Source organism: Ahaetulla prasina, chromosome 8 (assembly GCF_028640845.1).
Source record: "Ahaetulla prasina isolate Xishuangbanna chromosome 8, ASM2864084v1, whole genome shotgun sequence".
NCBI classification, from domain to species: domain Eukaryota; kingdom Metazoa; phylum Chordata; class Lepidosauria; order Squamata; family Colubridae; genus Ahaetulla; species Ahaetulla prasina.
The window spans coordinates 30940450-30959440 of record NC_080546.1 but is presented as its reverse complement, the minus strand read 5'-3'; the positions used below and the strand labels follow the sequence as shown (position 1 = coordinate 30959440).

The window sequence follows — 18991 nt, the reverse complement described above, 5'->3', positions numbered from 1 at the left end:
CACATCCAACTCCAGGTCAACCAAGCGTCATCTCTGATTCAAAGATATTTTAGTTCCAAGTGGTTTTTACACAGTGCTTAGCCATCACCATCGGGTTGCAAGCTTTTGGCTGTATAGTATATCTTCCTCACAGTGCTGAGGTGAGATTCTATAGACTACCTCAAATTATCAAATCATCATGTCCAGTAGATAGCCAAATTTATCTATGTTTTGATTAAAACATTCTAATCTATATGACATTTTCTTCTTAACAACTCTTGGTGGTAAAAGAGTAACATAAATTAATAATACACGCAAAGACTTCACCATCTCAGCAGCTGCCAAAATAGTGAACATCTCTTGGAAAAATCATTCAGAATTATCAAATCCTACAAAGATCATTATGATTACATCTTGGAAGGTCCCCACAGCAATAATTCCAGTCTTGAAAAAAAGAATTTCATTTGTTTTCACAGGAGAAAGGCATTGGTTAAGGAAGTGAACAAGTACCTGCTTTTTTTAACTAGAACATAGATCTTTTTCAGTTTCTCTGAAAAACTTTCCACTACAAGGACAAATTGTTGTTCTAAGTCGGGGTCTCCAATCATGGCAACCAATCTCATTGTACATATGTTGTGCACTGACAATAAAGATTTGAACTGAAGTATTTGTATTGTTTTTGAATAAATTCTTCAGTTTCATATTTCTACTTTCAGTTATTTCAGTTATTCTACCAATTTGCTAACTGACAGAAAATATTTAATTCATTATTAGAAACTGTTATGATTCCTTAAATTTAATTACAATAAAGTTATTCTTGACCTCTGTTCTAAGTGGAGGATGAAACAGCATGGGGGGGGGAGGTTCAAAAACTTTCCACAATGTGCTTAAAAACAACCTGCACCTGAACATCAAGAAGACCAAGGAGATAGCATTGGACTTCCAAAGGAAGAGAGAAGAACCTGCCCCACTTTACATTGAGGGGAGCTGTGTAGAGAGAGTTTCCTCCTTTAAATTCCTGGGAGTCTATTTCAGCAAAGACCTCACTTGGAAAAACACCACAATCCAGGTGGCCAGGAAGGCCCAAGAGAGACTCCATTTCCTTAGGGTCTTGCATAAAAACAGGGTGGAACAACAACTGATGACCTCCTTCTAACGGTCCACAATAGAAAGCATCCTCACTTATTGCATCATGGTATGGCATGCTAGTTTGACAGCCGCGGATAGAAAAACACTACAGAGGGTAGTGAGCACAGCACAAAACATTGTAGGCTGTCCCCTGATACCACTAGATGTGATCGCTAGGGCTCGTTGCCTTAGAAGAGTGAGGAAAATTCTCAGGGACGACTCTCACTCTGGTCATCACTTCTTTACCCTCCTACCATCGGGAAGGAGATATAGAAGTATAGCCAGCCACACAAACCCACTGAAGAACAGTTTTTATTCGTGGGCTGTCAGACTCCTGAATGAGAAATAATGATGGACTATAGGGCTGGCGCAATGTGTAACATGTTTACACTGTAAACCCAATGATTTATTGGGTTAGGGATTTTCTGTCTTCACTGTGAGTTGTATTGTGTTGTGGGGGGTGCACTGAGGGAGCTCAACCAATCTCATTGTACATATGTTGTGCACTGACAATAAAGATTTGAACTGAAGTATTTGTATTGTTTTTGAATAAATTCTTCAGTTTCATATTTCTACTTTCAGTTATTTCAGTTATTCTACCAATTTGCTAACTGACAGAAAATATTTAATTCATTATTAGAAACTGTTATGATTCCTTAAATTTAATTACAATAAAGTTATTCTTTAAACCATATTCTGTAAAACAGACAAGAGATCTCTTTTGTCTCTCTCATGGTTTAAATTAAAAGCTATTCACCCTAGCTGCCAGAAGAGGTCACACTTACTGTTTGAAATACCTGACCTATAAACCAAAAAAGTATTGTGTCCAGATTAAAGATATTTTGAAATGTCTTTTTGTTTTTCCAAACACACAAGGTTTTTAATATAGAAACCATCATTTTCATATATGCAGTCTCTAGCTCCAGAATCTTGTTGGACTTTGACTTTGCGTGGTAGCTAGTAAATGTGATGTGGGTTGAAACTTCTGGGTGTTCAGAAAACCACATACTTTCTAAATTTGCTCTGGATATAAATCTAAATAATTTAATGATGTGCATGGAGAGATGCTAGAGATAAGAAGGAGTAATGAATTATCTGACTCATTAAGAAAACCCAGGTGGACTTCCTAAATTAAGCATTCTCTAAATCAGGGATCTCCAACCTTGGCAATTTAAAGACTTGTGGACTTCAATTCCCAAATTGAATTCTGGGAGTTGAAGTCCACAAGTCTTAAAATTGCCAAGGTTGGAGACCCCTGCTCTAAATCATATATTTGAAAATAGCCAGCCAGCCAGCCGGCCAGCCGGCCAGCCAGCCAGACACAGATGATAGATAGATAGATAGATAGATAGATAGATAGATAGATAGATAGATAGATAGATAGATAGATAGATAGATAGATAGATAGATAGATAGATAGATAGATAGATAGATAGATAGATAGATAGGCAGGCAGACAGACAGACAGATATAAAGTTACGTAGAAAATAAATGGTTAAAAAACTTATTACAATGAGTTATTACATTATAACTCACAAAATGATATTCAATATAACAGATTAGAGGCAACAATAATCCAGGTCTAAAAGATACAAGTGTCAAAAGAACTTAAAACTTCGGGCATCAAACCCTAAAAATGCTACTACCATTCTTTAACCTGTCCAGTCACTGCAGGCTGCAAATGTACAGAAGAACTGAGATGAAACCTGAAAGCACTGCTGATTTAAAACTTATACAGGCAGTCTTTCCTTTTCACCACAAAATGGATTCCTGACCTATGAGCTCAAAACTGCTGATGCAATTTGCCAGTTTTTCATTCTTGCTGCTTCATTCTTACTATCTTAGCCAAGGGTGTCAAACTTGCATCATCATGGCAATGTCACATGACGTATTACGACTTTTTTCCCCTTGGCTAAACTGAGTGTGGGCGTGGCCAGCAGCTGACACATCTGGCCTGCAGCCCTGATCTTAGCTCTCAGTTCTTATTTCAATGACACATCTGAGTAAAAGTTAAGCACACAACAGTATGACAGTTGACATCAATTTTTTTCAGTATTTATTTTTCACGCTAATAAAATAAAACTTTTGTGGGAGATGGGTGATTAAGAAATATCAATAAAATAAAATAATAAAATAAAATAAAAATAAAATAAAATGATTCCTGGCATGTAGCATCTGCAGTCTAAAAGAAAACAGATATATCAATAAAGAAGCATTTATATTTACACTCAAGCTGATGATAAAAAGCCCTATGAACAATAAAGGAAAGCCACATGCTATGGCCATATTATAATTATATGTTCTAGTAACAACTCTAAATTTAAGAATAATGAAAATGTTCCTAGTGAGAGTAGATTATTCCTAAAGTTTAAAAGAATCGTTATAGAAGCACCTCTCTTTACCACCACTAGATGTCGCTCAGTCCATAGCAATGGTATCAAACTACCACACCTAAATTTAAACATCCATATGTGACCAAAATAAGTATTTTAAAAATTGTGTACCAGGGAAGGAAAAAAAAAAATCACAATTTTTCTACACTTACGGACATTACTATCTCAGTGAACAGGACCTGTTTCAAAGAGAAGGTAGTAGCTCATTTTTATCATTTCTAAGAAAAATAGCATTATGTGAGCTCTGCCAATCAAACTTTTAAAATGCAGGTAGTCCTCGAATTACGAATGCAATTGAGCCCAAAATTTCTGTTGTTAAGTGACACATTGGTTAAGTGAGTATTGCCCCATTGTACAACCTTCTTGCTACAGTTGTTAAGTGAATGGCTGCAGTTGATAAGTTAATAGCGCAGTTATTAGGCGAATCTGGTTTTCTCATTGACTTTGCTTGTCAGGTCGCAAAAGGGCATCACATGACTCCGGGACACTGCAACTGTCATATTTATTATTTATTTATTTATTTATTTGATTTGATTTTTATACCGCCCTTCTCCCGAAGGACTCAGGGCGGTGTACAGGCATAATAAAACCGACAATACAATATACAAGTTTAAAATACGATTTAAAAAACTTATTTAAATTAGCCCAGTAATTAAAATTTACCATATTAAAAAAACCCGTTTAAAATTAATAAAATTTAAACATTAAAATCCCAATTTAAGCCAGCCCCGCGCGGATAAAAAGATGAGTCTTGAGTTCGCGACGAAATGTCCGAAGGTCAGGTATTTGGCGTAAACCCGGGGGAAGCTCGTTCCAGAGTGTGGGAGCCCCCACAGAGAAGGCCCTCCACCTGGGGGCCGCCAGCCGACATTGTTTGGCGGACGGCACCCTGAGAAGTCCCTCTCTATGGGAGCGTACGGGTCGGTGGGAGGCGTGTGGTAACAGCAGGCTCATAAATATGAGTCAGTGGACAAGCGTCTGAATTTTGATCACATGACCATGGGGACGTTGCAACAGTCGTAAGGGTGAAAAATGATCATGAGCTACTTTTTCCAGTGCTGTTGTAACTTCAAATGGTCCCTAAATGAACTGTTGTAAGGATTACCTGTATGTTTTATGGCCCTAGAAGTTGGTGAGTTATTCAACAATCCTAATTATGGTATGGTGCAATGTGTAAGTACAGCATGCAAATATTCATTCAAATATTTGACGTATGTGCAAATGTATATAAATTTGAGGGGAAGTTCCTTTCAACTCTGAGTGAATCTCACGGAGTTGGGATATAGATATTTGTATCGGTAGTCCTTACTTAATGACAGTAATAGGGACTGACAACTTTATCCCTAAACAACAGGCTCATAAAGCAAAAAGTGAATGTACCAATTTATGATGGCAACTTATGAAACCTGCGTGGTCATTAAGCAAGGATGTCATGTGGTTGTGACTTCCTGCCCGATTCTCTGTTGATTGTGCTTGTGTGAAGCTGGCAGGGGAATATTGTAAATGACAATCACGTGGCTGCAGGCTGCTGCGATGGTCAGTAATGCTGGCCAGTTACCTGCATTACGTAGTATGTACATGTATATACTACATAATGTAATATAATGTAATTATAGGGGTAATACAATGATTACAACTTTTAGGATCAGTTGTAAAAAACCCACTCTTTTAGCACCATTATAACTTTGAACAGCCACTAAATGAGTGATTGTTCAGTGAGGATTATCTGTATTATAGTCTTATAAATTGGACTTTCTACACTATCAGCTGCAGTGGTGGGTTTCACTTACCTTTGCTACTAAGTTGCTTCTGCGCATCCGCAGAGCATATTTTATAACGTCCGGGCGGGTGCGTGGAGCCTTCCACCGCCACTGCTACTAGTTCACCCAAATCAGGGCGAACTGGTAGCAACCCACCACTGATCAGCTTGCTATCCTGGTTTAAACCCTTCTGTAGTCCTGCATTTATGTATCAGAAATTCTGACATCATTTCTATGATTGGTGTATTTTGTAACACTGAGAAATATACAGCTTGTATATTTATATTTTGCTTATATATTTACCCTCTAGACCAGGGGTGACAAATCCGCGGCATTACGTTGTTATTATGTGATGTATTGTGACTTTCTCTCCTATCGTTAAACCTGGGTGGGCGTGAGCAGCGCATGACACATCCGGCCCGCGGGTCACGAATTTGACACCCCTGCTCTACACCATATCCAACTGTTTAATTTAAACATTTGAAACTCCAGCAAGATGATATAAACATGATGATCAGTTCAAAATAGGAGCAGCCGGCCACTAGGGGGCATAATAAATATTATGCAGCTTTGCACTGAGATACTTGCTGGATCATTTGCTCCAAATGAATTCCACAATTCCAATTCATAGGTCCTGGGAAAGCTCTTATTGGCTCCTCATTTTGCAGAGTTGGGCATGAGAGTCACAGGAACTTTCTCTGGTGCATCTGCATTGCAGAATAGCCTCCTTGTGGAAACCACATGGGCCCCCACTTTCTTACTCTTTTTAGTGGTGTTAAAAACAGAACGATTTGAGGGGGATTTATGGAGTTGATATTTGTCAAGAACCAGGGAAATCAGGAAATCCATATAGTTCTAATTTGCATAAAGATTTATTGAAAGCTTAAACTCTCTACAAGAATCTGAACTACTTACAGTCATGGGAAATTAGCAGGAATTAAGAAAAGAAGGAATTCAAGGTAGCCTGGACTTAGATGTCTTGTGGGTGGGAAGGGACTCATGACAGATGACATTTTTGACCCCTCCCTTGGGCTCATCCTTATCATTTCCTACAATGCCATCTATTTTAAAGTTCCTATTATTCTGATATATTATGTAGTGGTATGGAGAGCAGAGTTCATACTGTTAAATGCTTTTATTTTACTTAAATGTATATAGAATAGAATAGAACAGAACAGAATAGAATAACAGACTTGACAGGGACTTTAGAGGTCTTCTAGTCCAACTCCCTGCCCAGGCATGAAATCCTATTCCACTTCAGACAAATTGTTATCCAATCTCTTCTTAAAAACCTCCTGTGTTGGAGCATTCACAACTTCTGAAAGCAAGTAGTTCCACTGATTAATTGTTCTGATTGTAAGGAAGTTTCTTCTTAGTTCTAAGTTGCTTCTCTCCTTGATCAGTTTCCACCCATTGCTTCTTGTTCTACCCTCGGGTGCTTTGGAGAATAGTTTGACTCGCTCTTCTTTGTGGCAACCCCTGAGATATTGGAACACTGCTATCATGTCTCCCCTAGTCCTTCTTTTCATTAAACTAGACATACCCAATTCTAGACTATGGATAATTTAATTATTTATTATTTTTATTGTTATGAACTACTGAAAATCTCATGGTGGCAAACATAAATCTAATAAACAAACAAATCAAAGAATTGGGAGGGGGGAATATTGCCCAAAAGGAATATATAATCCAGCTGGTATGTCTGTGTACAATTTTTTTTTACTGTCTTATTGGTAAAAATTCCAAACAGAAAATAAAAGCAAAATTTAAAAATACCTGAATGCAACACATTCTTCGTACATAAACCAGTAGCCAAAGGAATCTCCATGACAAGGAGTCTCCTGCTTTCTCCTGTTTATCTTTACTTAAAGTCACTGTGTGCAGTAAAAGCCAAAAATTAAATGAATACAAGAAAGGTAACCAATTGGAATAAGGAAGCCTCACACTGAACAGCTTTGGAACTTTTTGCCTTCAAAAAAAGGATTGCTCTATCGTTCTAGCTGTGTTTGTGCACTTGGCTTTGGTTTAGGTTTCTCCTTGTGAAACAATCCCATCCCATCCTCCTGATAGCTGTGTTGCAGGTCAAATGCTTAGAGTTCTGTGACTCTGCTTTACATTTTTGTTGCTATTTCTAGCTCCGTGCTGACCAGCATAGCTTGGTGTCCCAGATTTCCGTTCTATTCAGGGTTGTCAGTTCTTGTTCTCAGTCTTTTGCCTTCCTATTAAACACTGAGGCCCTTTTCTGATGTCCATTTTATCTGTTCTTCTTGATTTTGATTTTAGGGATCTTCGAATGCAAGTAGCCCTCGACTTACGACAGTTCATTTAGTGACCGTTCAAAGTTACAATGGCACTGGAAAAAGTGACTTATGACCGTTTTTCACAGTTACAACCTTTGTAGCATCTCCCATGATCACGTGATCAAAATTCAAATGCTTGGCAACTGGTTCATCCTTATGACTGTTGCAGTGTCCTAAGGTCATGTCAATCGCCTTTTGCAATCTTCTGACAAGCAAAGTCAATGGGGAAGCCAGAATTACTTAACAACCAGATGACTAACTTAACAACTGCAGTGATTCACTTTTAACAAGTATGGCAAGAAAGGTCGTACAATGGGCCAAAGCTCAATTAAATGCTGTCTCACTTAATAACAGAAATTTGGGGTTCAATTGTGGCCATAAATCGAGGACTATCTGTATTTTCTTTTGCTTAAAAACTTGACAATAAAACTGCACAAGCCTTGTGATCAGTGTTCATATGTTTTTCCACTGAAAGCTCAAATCCCAAACATATTCTGCTTATCTTTCAAGGCCATTTTTGTCACGTAATTCCTTTCATTCTTGTTCCAGTTGTCTGTTAGGCCTGAGTTTTGAATGCCACATGCAGATAGTAACTAGGCATAACAAGCTATATTTTATCTAGCTAAATTTAATTTTATCTTGATTCATTATCTCATTTCATTCATCTTTAATCGAGGGGTGAAATGTAAAATTTGTTACTACCAGTTCTGTGGGCGTGGCTTGGGGGAGTAATGTGACTGTGTGGGCATGGCCTTTTTTTTTTTTTACTTTTAAAAGCATTTTTTCTACAACCTCTTCGGCCAAAGAGGCTACAGAAAAAATGCTTCTAAAGGGTTCTGACAATCCCAGCTGAGCTCTGCGATCATCAGAGGCTTTTTTTTTTACTTTTAAAAGCATTTTTTGTCTGAAGAAAAAATGCTTTTAAAAGTAAATAAAAAACAAAACCCTCTGATGATTGCGTGGCTCAGCTGGGCATTGGCGGGGGGAGTTCTCAGGTATTTTTGCTACCGGTTCTCTGAACCACTTGCTGCCATCGCTACCGGATCAGGTGATCCGGTCCGAACCAGGAGCATTTCTCCCCTGCTTTAATCTTTTCTATTAACTTGCATCTGTTGAATATATCTGGGCTTCTCCATTTCTTTTTGTTGTTGTTGTTGTTGTAAAATACTGGCAGTTACCTTCTGTAGATAGAAAACAGAATTTTAAAATTTCTTTTCATTATACACCATAAACATTATGATTTAGACTTGTCTTTTACAGGATATATTTTATAAAAATGAGCTGGTAAGACCGGGATGAGGAGCCTGTCTATTGAACTGCTTAAGAGTTAGAAAAATTAAAACCAAGAATAAGAGAAAACAGGAAAGAGACTTAAGGTAGGAAGAAAGTATTGAAGTTCCTCATTGTGATAAGTTGGGGTTAGTGTTTCTTAACCAATTTAAAAATTAACGACATATGCATAAGAAGCAAACTTGTCAAGTTTCAGACTGTACAAAATTAGTCAGGGTGGTGATTCAGTTTAATAAAATCTAAAGTGATACTCTTTGGGAGAAACCATTATCTATATTGTCAACCCCAAACTTCCCAAGAAACTTAACCTAGCAAAGCAATTTATACTGTAGATTGATTTTCCAATAACACAGAATCTATTTCCAGGAGGTATGCCTTACAGTTGACACTGCTCTGCCACCTTCAAACTCTTTTGCTTGCTAATCATTCATCAGCAAAGTCCTAGTGGGTCATATAAGACTACCCTCCAATATTCTGGAGATCTACAAGCTTTCTTCCTGTTCCTGAAGAAATAGAGAGGCAACAATCTGAGGCAACAACCTATCAGGTTCTAGGCAAGCTTGAATTTAACTGAAGCTTCCCAAGAAACTGTTGGAAGTCAATAATTACTGAAACACCAGTCTGGACACTATTTCCAGCAGTTGTTTGTGATAATTAAAGCTATTGACCCATTTTATAATTTTGGATTAATTTTAGTGGCTTTCTTCTCACTGTCATACCTCACCATACTTACAAACCTGAGCCACTTAGACAAGTTCACAAGTCCAGGAACTTCTGATAATTACTAGAAAAAAGTTAGGAAGCACAACCCTAAGAGTTATTTTTCAAGACAAAAAAACCCTGTCTATAAAACAATATTTAAACTCTGCTTCATATTTTTCTTTTACCTTATCCAAGAAACAAACTATTTGCCCCCTTTTTATGCTGGCTGGTTTGTTTCTATCTGTCCTGCATTTTTGCAACCATCAAATTTGTCATCATGTTGTTCTTCACTATGTGAGAACTAATTCTAACACCCATATTTTCCATAGCTTAGTGGAATATCTGTGTTCTGCTTCCCACTTGTAAGTGGCAATTGGTTGTCAACATTTCCACATTCCAATCTGAAATGGAGGGGGTGAAGGTGGAACACGGAGAGAATAATGTGTGGAAGAAACCCTGTCTCCAACATATCTCACACAACGTGTCTTGCTAAATATATCCATACGCAGCAAACATATTACACTCATACCTATTTCCTAAACAGGCATTTTTGCTAAGATCACAGCCGATAGGCAAAAAAATGTGCTGAAAATAATTTACCAGGACTATTAAAATATATTTTGCTATTAAGCTGCAATACCATATAATAGTAGATCATTTGGGAGGGAGGGATGGGTCTTGATTGTGACTTACGAATTATATCAATAAATTGTCTTTTATTTTTCTTTATTAAACTCTATTTCTTTGATAAGTTGTGCAATTGTTTCAGCTTTCCCCACTATTAGCTCTCACTATAAAGAAAGAGTTATTGGTAGCATTTTTAGCTTAATATTTTTCACCAACATTGTTTTTAAGCAGGCATCTCCAAACTTGGCAACTTTAAGACTTGTGGACTTCAACTGCCAGAATTCTCCAGCATGGTTGGCAGAGGGGTTTTGGGAGTTGAAATCCACAAGTCTTAAAACTTGGAGACCCCTGTATTAAAGCATTGTTATTTTGCAAATGATCAATATGAGGGTGCCCGGATATATAATATACAACCAAGCATAATTTATTCTTCCTATAATAATAAATGGTCATGATATGTCGTCTATGTAACCTCATCTTCTATGAATTAAACTGCCAAATCCTCTTATTATATCATCAGAGGCAATTCACAAGAGTGTTCTCCTTCAAAACATGCAAGGTTTCCAGTCATAGCCTCAAGGGAGAGACAGAAAGGATGACACAGGTGTTAGATCACACAAAGAAAATAGATTGGCAAACTCCAGGAACAAAGAATGCCCCTATCATATGTCTGCATTGATTGAACCAGATGGAACTGATTCAGATCAGTAACTACATTAGGATTTTTGGGCAGTTTGGTATCCCTTCTGACACTATTACTTCTTGCGGCTAATTATTCTTGCAGCAGGTCACAGTTGCCATAGTAACTAGGTGTTTGATCTTCTAATCAGTGTTCAACTCTCCACTATTATATTACTTTGCAGAAACATTACCTCTCTATAAAAGCTCTTGCTTTATTTTTCCCCCCTTTCTTTATTTGTACAACATAATACTGCATTTAAAAGAGTGGCTTTTACACAGATTTCACTTCTGGTATAATAATATCAGATGGTTGCACACTCCTGTATGAAGTCCATTTTTAAAAACATTTCTCTTTCAAGCATGTCTGGAGGACATAATACTCCAACTCTCCAGAGGAAACTGGCCTTGAAGAGACAGGAGAACTGATTCTAAAGCAGTAAAAGAAAAGAAACTGCAAGAAGGCAATCAATAAATTGAAAGATTAATATCAGATCTCACGCCACCTCATTCCCAGGTCCCCCATCTACCCTGCTCATCCTACTCTTTCCTTCCCCATCTTTTAGCTATTGTATTTTATATTTTTATACTTTTGTAGTATTTTCTTTATATAGCTTTATTTTTTAACATTGTAAGCTGCCCAGAGTTACCTTGTGGTAAGATGGGTGTCCAATATTCCTTGTGTGTCCTATCAAATATCAATATTTGATATTTAAATATCAAATATAATATCAATATATCAATATATCAATATTCCTTGTGTGTCCAATCACACTTGGCCAATAAAAAATTCTGTTCTATTCTATTCTAATAAATAAGTCAGTCAGATGGATAGATAGACCAAAACAACTTAGAGCCTGTTAGTGAATTTCAAACTACAAGTTTAATTTTAACAGAAATTGATTTACATCAGAAACACTCTTTCAAATTAATTGGAATTATGAAAGCACACCAATCCTTCCTTCCCATTAAAATATTAATTCTGACCACCATCTACATATTATTGTTTGCAAGACTCATTTAATTGTTAATAGGCTATATGGGTTTTGCATGGCCTCATTTTAACCATTTGACTGCAACACTAAATACATTTACTAGACTGTAAATGCCCTTACTTATCAGTAAACCTGCTAAAAACTCTGTTACAAAAGTTTCTTTCCAAGAAATTGAATCATCTTCAATAAATTGTCTAAATAAGCATGAGCTGAAATGGTTCAGAGTCCTGACTTAGATTTTCCACAGCACTTCTACAAAGATAAATCTATTATTAAAGTACAATGAAGTGTTGAAACAGAAGAGCGTGAAATACAAAATGGATACATACAACATTTTTAATTTCAATTTAGCATGATCATGTAGAAACTCTTGCTCATTTTTTAAAACTCTGGATACGTTACTCAATTGGAAACACCTGTTTGTATTATCTCGTTCCCACAATTTCAAGAGTATGTCATTAAAATGCACAATATTTATTGTCCTGTCCAATTAAATTCTACCTATGCCTCTATTTCTATCAGTCTTTAAAAATAGTATATCTAAAAGGTTATATGTAATTTGTAATAATAAGTATGAATTACAGAAACTACAGAAATAAGGAACAAACTTTAAAAGATGAAGAAAAAAGAGTATTAGAATATGTGGGATTCAATAGAAGACATAATAAGCAAGTTTTGTACTTCTGATCAACAGATGCTATTTTGTCCACAATACAAAATATAATAATCAACTTTCTTATGGAAGACGTCTATCTGTCATTAATAAGCAACTGCAAAATATTTGTGTTTGAAACTGAAATATGACTGCAAAAACAACAGAAATAACTTAAGAATGTGCAAATGAGTCTACATTATTTATAGAGGACTACATTAAGTAATGGACACAGACTAGAAAAAAACCGTTTAGGAAATTTATAGGTTTGTATAAAACATGCCGCATACATAATCCTCAAATGAAAACAGAAGAAAACAACTGTGATGAATATGTTAGATATATATTTTATTGTGATTTAGTTACACCATTTGAAGCTAGTAGGCTTTCAAAAAGCCATTAAAAAGGCAATTTTATTCTGCATGAGATGAATTGCAGTTAAATTGATTAAAGCATCCCCATGCAAATGTCTGTACTCAATTAACCCTAATTACCTAATCAGGAGTCGCCGGACTTAAGCCCAACAACCATTTGTTTGCTATTTGGCTATCCTACTGTATATGATGAACTATGAGCTCTTGGTTTCTGAATACTGGATCTCTTGCAGCACTGTCAGTAAATGAATTAAACTACAATGCTTTGTGAATATGTTGTGCTAAATATAATGTTTTCAATAAAAATCACAGTTAGACCTTGCAGAGTTTCCATCAGTGGTCAGTCCATAAAGATTAGGCCATGGAGACTTTCACAACATATTTTCCCAGCATTACTTTCATCTAAATTTCCCCTGCCTAGTATCCTCTAGAAGTGTTGAAATTAAGACTCTTGCAATTCCTACCCTGCGGGCACTGGTTAAAATTATGTGAGTTGTGGCTCAACAGATCTGGAAGGCACTAAGCTGAGGAAGCCATAACTAATAAAGAATGACAAGGCATGACACTTTGGAGGCACACTAAAATGGCCATGGAAGGAATCCGGCTGCAAAAATGAAGTCATGAGACGTGGCCTTTGTTCCAGGTCTCTTGTATGTTACTATGAGTAGTAATAACTAATCCAATTTCTCAGTAACAAAAACAATGCTGTGAAGAAATCAGCATGCTTTGCTTGTGGGGAAGTAGATAGAGGAAATACTGTGTTTTCCCAAAAATAAGACTCTGTCTTATATTTTCTGAAACCTGAAATAAGCGCTTGGCCTTATTTTCAGGGAGATCTTATTGTTTTGGGGTGCTTTGAACAAAATAGGACTATTCTTACTGTCTCACCTGATTTCCAGCTCTGTGTCTCTAACCCTAATCAGAGGAAATGGCGGGGACTGGTTGCGCATGTGTTTAAATATTTGGGGGGGGCTTATTTTCTGGGGAGGTCTTATTTTCAGGAAAACACAGACAGAGGAACTCTTTAATGTGTTTGTGGTTGTCCCTTAAAAGAGAAAGTTACAGCTATGTTTATATGTGAATATATATGGCAACATATATCCACTGCAATGCTTAAAACCACCCAGCGTGCCTGGGAGTGAGGCATCATATAAATTTAATAATGTATGATTATATTATCATTATCCTAAGTGAGGGAGCAGTCCAGTGGTGGGTTTCAAATTTTTTTACTACTGGTTCTGTGAGCATGCTTGGTGAGCGTGATATGGCTTGGTGGGTGTGGCTTGGTGGGCTGTAAAATCTCCATTCCCACCTCACTCCAGGGGAAGGTTACTGCAAAATCCCCATTTCCTCCCGATCAGCTGGGACTCCAGAGGCAGAGAATAGATGGGGGCGGGGCCAGTAAGAATTTTTGCTACCGGTTGTCCGAACTACTCAAAATTTCTGCTACCGTTCTCTAGAGCAGTTCTCTAGAACTGTTCAGAACCTGCTGAAACCCACCTCTGGAGCAGTCTATAAGGAACTAGTAGAACCAATTAGCTTTGGTTTGGATTCATAAAGGAATTTTTAAACACTCTATGTATTTTACAGCCGAATGTGATGAAACATCTCCACCAGCAAGAGACATTTAGTCCCACTGATTGGGTTGTCCCTGGGACAGATACTTGCTAAGGCAGGGGTCTCCAACCTTGACAACTTTAAGACTTGTGGACTTCAACTCCTTTGCTGGCTAAGGAATTCTGGGAGTTGAAGTCCAAAAGTCTTAAAGTTGCCAAGGTTGGAGACCCCTGTGCTAAGGAGCTCTCTGCATCAGTCCTTTATTTATAGATTAAGAGATGCTAAGCAATAGGGACTCCTGGGCTGTTATGCCTTTCAGGAACATTCATTGGTATATAATCAATAGCATTATTTAATTTCGTCTTCATGCAGAAGCAAGCACCACAACAGATGCAGTAATAATACAGAGCAGGGGTCTCCAACCTTAGTAACTTTAAGTCTTGTGGACTTCAACTCCCAGAATTCTGAGAGTTGAAGTCCAGACAAGTCTTAATGTTTCCAAAGTTGGAGACCCCTGATACAGAGGACAAGAAATTGCTAATGTGGTTCCACTTATTGTTTTTAAAAAAAAGCAACAAAAAAGGCATTAAAAATATACAAAGGCTAACAAAAACTTTCCACCATGTGCACTTGTGTACATAATATATAATTCCACAATTAAATGTGTTTGGACAAAATGAGTGCAGCTGAATATGTAGGAAACAATACACCTCTATAGTTGGTGAAACGTTGCAGCCTATGAGGCCTGGGTTACAATGGAGGAAGGGACTCTTTGTCACAGAGGGAAGAAAAGGTAAATGCAGTGCCATTGTCAGTTGAGATACTGCTCATTAATTCAGAGAGGGTGAACTGTCAGAATCCAGGCTTCCAGTTCTCACTGTTCTTTGTGTGCATAGGAAGCACAACTCTGGCAGAGGTGTGAGTTTGCATGTTTGTAAGAAAATAATCCTAAAAAGCCACATACTGGATCAGTATTTGGAGTCAAGGAAAAAAAACATATGTCCACTGCCCCATCCTCCTTCCAAGCAGAAGTGATGGGAAGGGAGAAAAAGGAGTGAGAATTAATGCCACAACCCCAGAGCCATTCTGGTGTATTGATGGTTTCCCATTGTAAGAAACCATTGATTTCCTACAGAATCACTGGCAAAGAAGACAAATTCTCTTCTTCACAGTCACTCTTTTCAAAAGCAATGGTTTCCTGTTTCTAACAGCAGAAAACTAATGATCTTTTCTACCAGCCAGCTGGCTCAGTTTGTTTTCCATGGCCAAGTCAGATCTGAATGTTGTTTGAGGAATATATCTGTCCAAAAACTGGACTGCAGAGGTTGCAGAGGTGAGAAAATATACTTGGACTACCCTAAGAACATAGTTTTCAAAAAATAAAACTTCTCCTCTCCAATGTTGATTTTGGCAGGGTTTTAAAGGCATGATGATGAGATTCCATTTTAGAAATTTGTGATCCATGCTACATAATAAGTAATGGCAATATGAGGTTCCATTATAAATGAATTGGATCCAAATCGTTTTCATTTCTGACACACAAACACCACTATCATTTTTAATAGCACGTTCAATAAAATGTAGGTGTCTTATGCAGTATCACTGGTGACGATAAACTGGAGGCTTCTTTTAATAGTGATTCAGCACTCAGAAAAGTTCTTTGTCTGATATATAAGAGAGAGTCTCTTATGATAAATGAGCCTGTTTTGGAAGCCTGAGACAGTTAATGTATTACCTAATGTCACTGATTCCCTAGGTCTGAATTTCACAGCGAAATCAGAATATGTGGAAATTTATGAATCTTTGCCAACTAAATATTTAAAGGTAAGTACAATTTTATTAGGATCTAAATTTCATATATTCACATTTTTAATATTCTTTTCTAATGCTTGAGACAATTGTTGATTATTTAATATTAAGGGACTGAAACGTATCATGTGATATCAATAGTGCAAAATTTTAATTCCGTTTTAAGTGTTTAAATTTTAGATAACTCTACATAAGTAAATCCAGCTTTACAACAATTTAATTACTAAGTTGTTAATAGAATTATCTACAGAGAGGCTAGTACAGGATGGAAGAATAGAGGTCTATGCACATTAAATAAGACTCATGTTATCTTTGTATCTCTCCCTTTGCTCATCCTCATATCCAGGAAGGAAATTTGGAGGGTCACTATGTATATACTTCCTTGAACAAGGCTACAATCAACCACAACACCTGATAATCACAAAATATATGACCCTATGAGACTCAACACAACTCCTCCCTGGCTTACACCGATCGTGAGATGTTCACAGAGAAAAATAGATGATGCCAGCAGATATGGTCTCAACCTTCTAGCCTGCTTAGAACTCATGTATTCAGTAGAACCTATGAAAACTATTGTTGATTCTTAATAAATCTTGATACATATTTATCTAGATTAAATAGTACAATTCTATTTTACAACATTTATGGAAAAAGGAAAATGGAAAACTACTGCCTAGATACTCTTGAGAAGAACAACAATGGGAACAAGGAGGACAGTAACAAAACATGCACCACAACTTTACCTCAATACTGTAACACAAATATTAAAAAGTGGAGCTTTCATCATTACATCATGATACATTTTTCAAAATTTTGGCATCACTGTGATTATCAAAAGACACCTATAACTAATTATAACTTTTTCCCTATATGCAGCTGATGAAACAAATTTGCATTAATTAAATGATTCTGAGGTTGGGATGGAATGAGGCATTAAAATGTTTTAGTAACTTTTTAATCCACCCAATAACTTGTATTATTGGGCATTTCGTACAACAAACAGTTAAGTAAGCAAATTTTGTACTTTAAGGCTGTCTGTCTGTCTTTCTTTCTTTCTTTCACAAGCAAAACATTTAAGGAACTCAGAAACTTTTTAAAAATGAAGATAATGGCATCAAAGAAACTTCACACAATTGCTATAGTTGCTAAAAAAAAGAAGTAACCTATTCTTCTTAAGAAATCAATGAGAAGAATCAAGCCTTCCCAGAAGAACATGATTTAATGGTATTCTCAATAAATAATTCATTGCCTTCACCTTCAGAACATACACAAGACACAAGAATTCTGCCCTTAAAATTCTGATATTCAATTGTGCCACAAAATGTATTTAGATGAACATTTAAATGAGGCAGTTAACCTCTCGTTGCTTTATTGAAACTGGGTAATTTTCTCATCGTTCTCTTGATGGGCTCAGGAGTTCCCAGAAGAAATCTGCTTGCTTTTGATTAAGCTTAACTAAAATCAAATCAGATTCACCTTCATATACCTTTTTTGGCACAATAATTAACCTACAATAATATGAATGTAGAAAATATAAGCAGATAAAAGTGCATTTTAACAACCTCCAATTTTATTAGCTGCACTCATATCCTGTAACATTGCAAAACATTCCAACATCAGGTTTGTTCGTTTGTTTTTGAAGTACAAAGGACACAACACAAAGAAGCAAAAGGCATGAAAGTCCCTGAGTTCTAGTTCTATAAAACCAAGCAGTATTTTTTTACAGTTATTATTTATTTAAAGAAGTAGGCTAAATAAAACCTCTGTCTACATTTCTAAAATGCAAAACAGTAATTGTAGAAAAAACAGTAATAGTTGTATAAGTGCTGAATTTATTTAGGCTTTGGAAAACATTTTATTCTATTTTTCTAATTATTAATTAATTAAGAACAACGCATCTCCTGCTAGTATTGTTTTCTGCAAGCTCAAGAACGGGTGGATAGTACTTCAATTCAGCACTGGGAAAAGACTTAGGACTGCCATTGCAAATGATCCCTAATATCTTTCTTTCTGGAGAAGAAACCTGTCCAACTTATGTAGCTAAAAAATAGACAACAGTATTATCTATTGACCTTTTCTGCATGGGAAACTTTCCTTTTGAAAACCATCAGGCTTTCAAATTTCCTAGAGCTGTTCCAAGTGCAACCAATCCCTGTACTGAAGAAATGGACATTATATTTCCCATAAAATATCCTGATGGTCTTCTATTCATGATGCTGAATAGAAGATCTGTGTTCTCTAACTGAAGTATTATGTCTCTGATGAAGTGGTGACATTTGGAGTAGGAACAGAATGTGTTTCTAATCTTTGCTTGCATTCTCACTCACTGGCAGTCACCACAGTGTTATCAACTGGAGTAAACTGTTTAAAACTTAATGGAATTGCCAATTCATCAGTCATCTTTCTTTATTGTTTCAAAGTCAATTCGTTTGAATCAGAGCTATGCTAAATACTGTTGTATTTCCAATAAGTGTGTTTATAAGGTTTCCCAAATATTACGTTCATATTTTACTCTAATGTTAAGTTGCCATAAGTTCTAATGGGCTGCTATAGTCACATAAATACAGTTACTTAAATAGCATGAATTTATCACTTAAATCAGTCTTACAGCATATTTGAAGATACATTTTAATATTCAAATGTAAAGAACAAAATGATCACATGTAGCTATTATGGACAAAACTGTCCACAATAGCTACATGTATCCAAGTAACCATTCCTAGTGAAATCTATTTCACAGAACA

General features: G+C 36.5%; 1 protein-coding gene across 11 annotated transcripts in view; it reads right to left on the bottom strand.

Annotated features, from left to right (window-relative positions):
• The window catches only part of ANK2 (ankyrin 2), a 323704-nt gene that overhangs the window by 183086 nt on the left and 121627 nt on the right, over positions 1 to 18991 (bottom strand). The gene's annotated exons all lie outside the window — the stretch shown is intronic.